Raw genomic sequence first — 10,501 nt, forward strand, 5'->3', positions numbered from 1 at the left:
TACCATAATTGTGGTGATGGCTTCATGGGTGCATACATATGTCCAAATTCATCAAATTGTACACATTAAACATGCTCAGGTTTGTTATGGGGTTTTGTTTGTTCTTGTTTTGGTTTTGTTTTTTTTTGTTTGTTTTTTGCTTTTCAGTTATACTGCAAAAAAGCTTTTTTTTTAAGAAAGAAGAAAAAAATGTGGGAAAGCAAATAATAAAATATGAGTCAAAAAAAAAAAAAAAAAAGAAGAGGAAACTTCAGGAGACACTATGGATTGCTAGGAATGGATTCTGGAGATCTTCTTTTCTAACCAGTGCACCAACACGGCTAGGCTGGAATAAAGAGAAAACATAACGCAGCTAGACTTCAGTAACGGGTCCACTCTTCCCCGACATCCTTCACTCACACACGTACTCAACAAGTATTTGTGGCCTAAGACCCAGGCACACAGTGATGAAGCCACACGGAGGGGACATCAGGCTATGTTCTCATGGTCCACTCAAGAGCATCAATGAGTAGAGCTTTAATGAATGAACCACCACCTCCTGGCAGTGCTGGCCCACAGAGCAAATGATACAGTTTACAGGACAGATGGATCCCAGGGCTCTGTCTTACTCGAAATTTGTGGCTTTTCTTTCAAATGGGGTAGATAAGGACACTAATTTCCTGGTTGTTAAAGTTGTATGTGGCATCAAGTACACAGGAACAACCAAATAATTAGACGATTAAATTAAGATCCCAAATAAATCCCTTAAAATCCTGTGGCAGTGGGACAAATCTAACAGGACAAAACTTAAGAAGGAAAATATTTTAATTTTTCACTTGCTTCAAAAACATAACATGCACTTGGGTCCAAAAAAAGAAAAATAACTCCAGGGACACCTGGGGGGCACAGTATGACAAGCGTCTGACTCATGGTGTCCACTCAGGGCATGATCTCAGGGTCACGGGATCAAGCCCCGCACCAGGCTCCACGCTCAGCATGGAATCTGCTTGGATTCTCTCTCCCTTCCCTCTGCCCCTCCTGCTCGTGTGTGCGCGCTCTCTCTCTCTCAAATAAATAAATCTTAAAAAAAAAAAAAAAAACAACTCCATGGACATGGTTTATACAACTGCATAGTACGGGACAGATGACTTATCAGAAGCATAAGTAGAAATTCCGCATGAGTCGAGGATCAGGTGTCAGTCTGAAGACAAAGGAAGGGGGCTGTCTGTTCCTCTCTGTGCTGGGGGGACCACACCTGACTCTCTGACTCCAGAACCCACACTCCAGAGAGAGAACCCAGCTTGTGTGAACAGGAGAGTTCGCAGACGAGGGAGGGTTGAGTTGGTTTACACGAAGAAACACGCCAACAGAAGAGCCCGCAAGGACAGGAGAGAGCCTCCGCGTGTGTGGATTTGGGATTTCCCACGGAGGCAGCAGATTTGTTCGCGGTGGTCCCCGGGTGGCCGGCGGGGGGAAGTGCCAGCGAGCATTTCTAACGGGGTGCCCTAAGGTAAGACGAGCTGCCTAAAAGTTAGGGGTGCATGGCCAGTCCCCACAGGCCTGATGTAGGGGCACCCTAACGGAAAATGAAGCGTTTCAGTCCACAGCTGATGGTCCTTTAGAATCAACAACAGAAACGCTCCATTCATCGCTGTCTGTGTGTGTCACCTGCCAGTCTACCTGGTTCGTCCTCTCACACGATACAAACAGCAAAGAAGAGCACGTGCCTCGGCTTGGAACTTGCTATCCCAATTTGGTGTTGAGCACAACCAGCTCTAAAAGTTAACGCCAAACTCTCAGAGAAGGCGAGAAAGAGCCGTGACAAGGCCAGGAATAGGAGCTGGACAGGACTACAGAGGCCAGGGGAGAAGGGCAGAGGGGAAGGTGTCCCGGAGAAGAGCCCCCCCCCCCCAGAGCTGCTCACACACACCACTCATGAGAGCCCACACCTCATCCCTATGACCCCCATGCTGCAGTCCCTTCTGACTCTGGGGTCCTGCGACCTCCTGACCTAAACCTCGCAAACCATGTGTTTCTCCCTTCGACTTTACAACAAAGTGTGTATCACGGAACAAAGGAGAAAAGACTTGGAGGAAAACACATGCATGCGCACAATATTTAACCATTAATACAAGTCCCTGGAATTCAGTTCCCACCTTCACAAAAGCTTAGCCCAGAATACCAATGGGTGTGCCTTGAAACATGCTAGCACCCAGGTGACCTGGAGTCTGACTCTCCACTGTGTGAGGTCACACCTGCTCAGCACGGTCAGACCCACCCATCACAGTTACACTGGGTCAGCACAATCACAGCCACTCACCACTGTCACAGCAGCTCAGCACGCTCATACCCGCTCAGCACAGTCACTCCGGCTCAGGAGGATCACACCCGCTCAGCATGGTCAAGCAGGGTCACACCCGCTCAGCACTGGTCAAGCAGGGTCACACCCGCTCAGCATGGTCAAGCAGGGTCACACCCGCTCAGCACTGGTCAAGCAGGGTCACACCCGCTCGGCGTGGTCACACCCGCTCAGCATGTCAGTCCCACATCATCATCGACCAGGTCTCTCCCACATGTGCTTTCAGAAGGGGCATCTCATGTGTGAGCAGAGCCAGTCTTCCACCCGTGCATGTAAGCTTTAAAGAATTAACGTTTCATTGAAAAGTTATATATGGTAAAAAATATATATATACGTATATTTTAAATCTATAATCAAAGGGGTCTTGCCCTCATCTCAGATCCCAAACCCCAAGTCCCAGAGGCTATGACCAGTTTCTCGTACCCTCGCGGATGATTTCCAGCAGGGTATGCGTGGGTGAGATGGGGAAGGAGAGGGCACACGTATGACAGCATGTGAATGCCCTTACGAAAGTGGAGGCAAATGTCACAGTGTCCCACCCCTTGTCTCCGCCCCTCCCCCCGGACAGACAGCACTCTGCTCTGCCGCAGCACCACTGCTGTGACACCAGTTAACTCCCATGCCACGGCCGCAGCGGAATGACGCCAGAGTCACCTGGAAGTTTCGCTGGCCTCCGGGAGGTTCTTTCTGCAAGAGGAGCTTAGCTTTGAATCATGAGAACTGGAAACTTCAGCAGGAAGAGAAGTGACCTTCAACACAGAAAACCGTCAGTCGGATTTTTAGAAAATGTACGGGTGCCCACCCCTCCCTGGAGAGGGGCCCCCCAGCCTTGCAGTCCTGGGCTTGTGGCAGGGGACAAGGCCTCCGGGGCTCCTCTGCACTGTGTCGTTTCCCCAAAGCAGCATTCCCAGGCTGGTTTTTTTGTTGTTGTTGTTGTTGTTGTTTTTTAAAGATATTATTTATTTATTTATCTGACAGAGATCACAAGTAGGCAGAGAGGCAGGCAGAGAGAGAGGAGGAAGCAGGCTCCCTGCTGAGTAGAGAGCCCGATGCAGGGCTCGATCCCAGGACTCTGGGATCATGACCTGAGCCGAAGGCAGAGGCTTTAACCCACTGAGCCACCCAGGCGCCCCTCCCAGGCTGTTTTTTTTTTTTTTTAATTATCACCCCTGCAGGCAGTCTCCAGCGCAATGAGCTGCCTGCTGGACCGCCAGCTTCTCTCCACACAGACCAACGACTGCTGCTGTTAATGCTGTGACTTCAAGGTTGCCACCATTCCGAGTGGTCTCCCATTAACCCTGCTTTTTCCATAAGACTGGCGAGGCTCAACGAGCATCCTCGCAGAAATTCCAGCCTCTCCTGGGAATCACACGTGCACCAGTCCGTGTCACTCTGCCACAGCCTTTCCCCAGCTGCTCTGCACAGATACACGATGTACTCAACTAGTCTCAGCTCATGTCCGCTTAGGCCAAGTCCAATTACTTGCTTACAAAAACGAGGCTGTTGCTAACTTGGTAAGATGTTCTTATGGACTGATTGGCGCCCCCCTGCCGCCACAAAAACTCATGTATTAAAGTTCTAATCCCCAGTATTCGGAATGTGACTGTATTTGGAGACAGAGCCTTTAAAGATGGGATGAAGCTAAAATGAGGCTGTTGGGGTGGGTCCTGACCCAACAGGACCAGCATCCTTGTAAGGGGAACAGACATCAGGGAGGCCGGTGCACAGAGGCAGGGCCGTGGGAGGACACCGTGAGCAGAGAAGGCGGCCACCTGCAGGCTAGGCAGAAACCAAGGCCAACACTTTGGTCTTGAACTTCCAGTCTCCAAAACTGTACAGGAATACAGATCTGCTGGCTCCGTGCCTGGCCGCGCCGCTCTGAGGACAGCCCCAGCGGGCGACGGAGACGTGCGCAGTTCCACAAGCTGCTCTTGTTCGACAGGGCCAGGCCGCGATATGTCTGCACTGACCCACCTTTGGAGGCGGACCTCCCAAGTGGGTGACAAGTCAGGTCAGGTCTGCCTGGGAGGCCTTACCTCCTCTACCTACTTCTGAGTGAGCGACAGCTCTGAGAAACTGGCTGCTCGATCCTTTTCCCTGGCTTATGCTTCTAACCCAAGGACCACCTTGTCCCTCCAAAAACAAAGATTTATTTTGATTCAAAGCGAGAGGAGACCCAAGCCTCAGAGTTATTCAAATGTTGCTAATATCTAAGCTACCGGGTAGACAGGATCGAAATTGGAGCAGCAGAGCCTTCCCCACACACTGGCCAGGCAGTGATAGTGGCGGGGTTGGGGGGGGGTGGCGGTGGGTAAAGTCACACTGGGTTTGAATACCAGCTCCACTCTTTGCTAATGAGTGCAGGGGCCTTAACAAAGCAATTACCCTCTAAATGCCTCAGTTTCCCCCACTGAGAAATGTCATACCTATACCGCAGTTAGGAGGAGAATTAAAAATAATGCATCTACAAGACCTATGACAATCAGCGCTTGGAGAGCTATCCTTGCTATCCTGGCCTCTGGGCTATGAATTTCCATTCCTAATTAACATGTTCCGGTCAAGAGAAACTTGTGGTGAGCACGGTCTGCCTTTCTGAGCCGTCTCGGATATGCTGGCTGGGTGGTTTGGGCTGGGGCCAGAGCGGGGCCCTGAGAGTAAGTGTTGGATTACAAATCCATCTTTTACTCTCACTGAAAATTCAAATTCATACCATAGCACTCCTTAACAAAATGCAAATGCCCTTGAAAAGGGGACTATGTAACGTAATTCTTAGAGAGCAGCGGACACATAGCAAAAAGGTGACGGGATAAAGGATAAAGCGTGGGTGCCCGGGACAAGTAAATGTCAGGGGGCAGGAAGAAGGGACCATCACTGGAAGGGCAGAACTCCCGCTGCCTCCCAAACACGCTGACTGTTCGCCACGTGCACCAGCACGTACCTAATGCTTTGTGACAAGCTGCCTCTGTCGCTGTCACGTTCCCCATGAATGACACCGCCCAGCTATCTTCCCGGCAAACCCCACAAGACCTCACCCCTCGAACATATCCACCAAGTCTGGGGACTTGCGGGGTCTTGTGGATTTTCCTGACGTTTAGATTTGTTCTCATAAACGGTAATTTAGTTGCCCAATTCTTTACCCTACAATATTCCAGAGAAGAAAATGCACTTGATGCCTCCTTTCCATCCTTGAGTTAAGCCTTGTGATCAACGAGCTATTGTTTTATCAGTCGTTCTCAGGTAATGTTCTCACCATCATATTAAATTAGAAAAAATAAGATCGAATTTCCCTCACCTATGAAAGTTTTATGGTTTTTTTGTTCATGTTCAATTTGCATCAGTCCATTGGGTCACCAGTGTGACAATTCCAATGTAGCCGTAATGTGTCACTATTACAGGAACACTTCACTCTACCTGAGAGGATCCCAGAAGACTCAAGTTTTCTATTTGAGCGTGGAAACTTCATTGTGTTACTCAGAAGGGAGAATTCCTTACATTTATGTAAGTATCCATTTTTCTACTTAAATATATGGCCTGCCCCATCTTTGGGGATAGTAAGTTCCTAGTGTTTAATATCCACCATGACAAATGTGATTTTCACTCATCATAAAATAACCTACCTCATAAACGGAGTTGTTCAGAGAACGTGACACTCCACTGAATCCTCTGAGAGGGGCTGAGATGTTCAGGACCGTGAGGGCTCCACTGGCTACAGTCTGGCTCTGCTCCTGCCCCAGTTCTTGGGCCCTCTGGGGTGGCGGAGGGCAGGCCTGTGGCAGGTCCTACTCCACAGGACTGTGGTCCGCTCCTTGGGACTGAGCCCCTCACCCAGAGAGAAACCTGTTACTCTCATCTCTCACAGCCCTCCAAACTTCTCTGGCCTCAACTTCAAGACCTTAACTTCCACTGGCACGTCCCCGATCTTTCTGTCCCCCACTTTATGGAATCCGCAGGGCTCATCTCATCTCTACAGCCTCTGGCTCTGATGCCAGACTCGGCCCCAATCATCCAGAGAAGGGTCAGCAAGCCCTGGGTCCTTGTAAGACAAGACACGGTGATGGGTGGGACAGTGTCCCTTAGAGGGGGACGAGGCACCGTTCAGGATGTGTTTCTCCCAGTGGATTCAAGAACAGTCTCCTGGTTCTCATCAGAACGTGGGGAGCACAACTTCAGCCAAGTCCTCTGGGGTCCAAGAGAGTCCAACCTTCTTCTCAGCATTACCACTTCTCGGCTGGAGCTCTGATAAAGCTTACTGTCATCCATCAGCTTCCCCAAGATTGCAAGATTTCAGCTGCTTTTGTCTCATACATCAGAGTAAAAAGCAGCCCGTGGCCTCCTGCTGGGGGAGGCTAAGCGACCCAGGAGTTGTGTGAAACGCCCTCACTGCTCACGCCGCGCTGATGCCTCCCAGAGCCACTGAGTTCTGCTCAAAGGGTCTGGCAGACCCACTGAGGCTGGAAAACTTATGGTCATTTCAGGTCATTTCTAGACTCCACGCCTGCCGGCTGATGGGATCCTTGCTACAACATCTCCACCATGTGGCTGTCTGGCCCTCTGCGGCGGCAGCCCCAGTGACCACAAAGTCCCTATGTCCAGAGGCAACGCATTCTAACTTCCAACGACTTTATCCAAACCCACTTCCCACTGAGCTTCAGCTTCACGTCCCTCCCGCAGCCACGCGAAGAGCCAGGCCACCCCCCAGAGCCAGTCAGAGCAGGTCTGACCGCAGGGAAGCAACCGGGCACAGAGTGAGACTCTGGGCTCCTGTGTCTGGTCGGGACCGAGCGAGCTGCCCACAGGTCCCTGTGGTTAAAAATGAAAAAAAGCCAGTAGACAGCGCTCCCCCCTAAAGATGAGCACAGGGTATTCCCGCGCACGAGACTTCCGGTACATAGCCGTCATGTTCACGGTCACCTTTCCTCTCTTCTGCCCGGCAAGCCTTCACACGCTGGGAAACGTCTGTCCTGTCTCCTCCAGCCTCCTCTCATCTCAGGGCAACAGCCGCAACCTCCTGAGCTGTGCCTGGCAGGACAGGTTCTCCAGACCCACCACCGAGACTGCGCGTCTGCTGGTCGACACAGCGGCTCCTGTTCCTCTGGTTCTAGTTTTTTCAGAGTCCACATTGTTTTAGGGACAAACTGTGCCGAAAGCGTGTCAGCGGGGAGGCACAGGAGAGACCCCTCCCGGGGAAGCTTCCCCCCCGCCCCCGTGACGGTGCCCACCACGCCCCCCGACGGCCAACCACATGGAGCCCACCCAGCCAACCAGCCCTGACCATTACGTCCAGGGGATGGTTTCCCGCTCTCCCCAGATGGCACTGGGGAGAATCGTCCCGAAGCTTGGCTCCTTTCAACTTCCGGACCTCGTGCGGGCCCTGGAAACGACGGCTAAAGTGGGAACAAGTCTGATAGTTCTGGGTGGGCTCTATCTAGATGACCAGCTCGGACGCTGTCACAGAATGCCGCGGCCTGGGGGGCTCAATCAACAAGTAGCTCTTCCTCCCGGCTATGGAGGCTAAGAAGTCTCAGATCACGGCTGCGGCATGTTTGGTGTCTGGCGGGAAGTCCCTCCGGTTCACAGCTGCCTGCCCCCCACTCACACGGCAGGAGGATGGAGCTCTCTGAGGTCGCCTAATAAGGGCACTGATCCCATTCGGGAGGGCTCCCCGCTCAGGAGCTAAGCCCCTCTCCAAGGCCTCCTCCTAGGATCACACAGAGAGTCCGGATTTCAACCTAAGGACACAAACGCCCAGCCCGCATCGTGGCTCCCCGCCCCGGCTGCCCCCCCCACAGGGAGCAGTCTGAGTGTTTTCCTCCCTTGCTTTTATTAATTCTAATCCTGAGAAATCATCTTTCCCCCCACAAAACTCTGTGGGAGCAGGGCTGTGGCTGGGCTCTGCTGTGACTTGTCCCTGTCCATGTCCCCAAGAACAGGAAACCCACCTAGGACTCCCGCTGCTGGGGAAGTCAAGGTCCATGTTCAGAACCCCCTTGACTTGGTCCAATGGCCCAAAAACCCCTCTGGGAGTGGGGCCTCCCTCCACAGGAGCTCCCGGTCCCTCTCGAGTCGCGCTTCTGACCTTGCCAGCGAGTGCGTTCTCTTGCAGCGCCGTCCAGATGCCCGCATTCCACAAGGCCGGGCTCCCTCACCCCACCTCACAGCCTCCTGTCCCGGCCAGGCCGCCACAGGGCACAAGCACCACCACACCAGTAGGATAGCAACAGCGTGGGTTTGTCACCTCACCTGAGATGTCCCGAAGTCGGAGGCTCCAGGTCAGGTCAGCGACTCTGGGGTCTCGTCGAGGACCTCCAGTCTGTCCGTCTTTCTGCTCCACCATCCCCTGGCTCCTAGCTTCCCTCTCCCCCGGTGGCTGCAGAGGGGCCGCGACGGCCAGTGTTCCTGCCCGAGGACAGCAGGGACGCTTACTCCTCAAGCACCTCTTTCTATGACAACGAAACCTTTCCCAAAGCTCCCAGCAGACGGCCCTTCGGACTTCACTGGCAGGACGTGGATCGATCACACGCCCACGGCCCACCAGCTGCCCTGACGCCCAGGGGATGGGGCCGGACAACTGGCCGGGCCCAGTGTCCGAACACACCAGTGTCTGACAGCGGAAGCACCAGGCGCTGTCACCCAGGAAGAGGGGACGTGGCCACGGGATCGGAGCGAGCGGCACCCGCTCACCTTCAGCCAGGACAGGGCCGGGGTGGAGACCCGCACACCTGGGAGCCCGGGGCCAGGGAGGAACGCTCAGACTGTGGGCAGCCGAGGAAACACGGCTCACGGCGCCAGCTCCAAAGACGCCGGCACTGAACCCGTCCGTGCCCTCACGGGACCCCTTCACGGCACCCCTTCCGGACCCCGGCCCATCGGGGAAGGTACGTGGGCAGAGCCGTGGTATTCAGGACTGGTCACGCGGCTCCTGTCAGGCGACGGCACCACTCAGCTCGCTTCTGTTCTTGTCTGGCTGTTTGTCTGAACTTCCCATTTTATCAAGGTAACACTTCCGCCTGATTCCAGTCTGCCAGACAGTCCTGAGTCCGACTTTTGACATCAAAAAGAGTAGCTCCCCGCTTCGTGTCGTGTGCAGGCTGAATCAACATCGTCCACCTAGCAACCGATGGTTGAAACCAGCCAGAGAGGTCACGGTGTTCCCAATGAGAACATTCTTACGGGTCACTTCGAGGCACAGCTGAAAAAAATCAGTTAAAGAACTTACAAACTCCATGAGCCTCAACACTTCTGTGAAATGGTCTACTTCATTCTGAGGTTGCAGGACCAGCGATCATCTAATTCTTGGGAACCTAAAGGAGAAACCAAGAACAGCAAGTTGCATATGCCTTTGCAGAACCGCCTGATGCCTCCAGCCAGCGGCCAGGAGTGTGTCTTTAGAAATTTACCGAATACACACAGGGCTCCACGGAACCCGGCCTCCATGCATTACACCTGCCGGGCAGGGAGCTCTGGTGGGTCCCTCTCCGGGCACACCCAGCCGGTCACAGGGCTGAAGGCAGGGACAGGGAGGATAGGTGTGCAGACCACACTACACACCACCGGGCAGAATTCCTTCCTCAGAAAGAAACCGGGGGCCGCTGGGAAGGGATGGACCTCAGCAGCCAAAAATCTGACACGTGCACGGGACAGCCACGCCTTGACTTCCTTCAGAGAACGTCACACACACTAACATTCACTCCCCTACCTGCCGGTCTCGCTCTTCTAGAACACACAGGCCGTAAAATCAGAGGCCTCGCAGGTCTATTCACCGCTGAGCTCATTACACGGCAGACACTTGGTAAATGTTTGCTGAAGGAATGAGTGAGTGGCTGGGTCGCTGCTCATCTAAATGGCGATTATCAAGCTGATCAGTTTTAGTTCAGTTAAAAACGCTCTCACTTTCTCACTTTCGCAAACCTCCATGAAGCCGGTTTGGTACTTAGGTCACAGGTGTGTGCGATCGGGAGCTCTGTTCTTTCCCGTGATGCACAGGGATTCTTCGAGCCACTACTTAATACGAACGTCAGATACATGAAGCTTGTCTACCAACATTCAAAGGTTTTCCTTCACTGTTTTATCTAATCAGTCAAGTCTCTTCTCATAAATGAGAAATATTACATATGTGGCGGCTTTCACAAAGTCAAGAAGTGACTAGCAGAAATAACGCCTAAC

The sequence above is a fragment of the Enhydra lutris genome, unplaced genomic scaffold (assembly GCF_002288905.1).
Source record: "Enhydra lutris kenyoni isolate GAN:26980312 unplaced genomic scaffold, ASM228890v2 scaffoldscaffold32, whole genome shotgun sequence".
Taxonomy (NCBI): domain Eukaryota; kingdom Metazoa; phylum Chordata; class Mammalia; order Carnivora; family Mustelidae; genus Enhydra; species Enhydra lutris.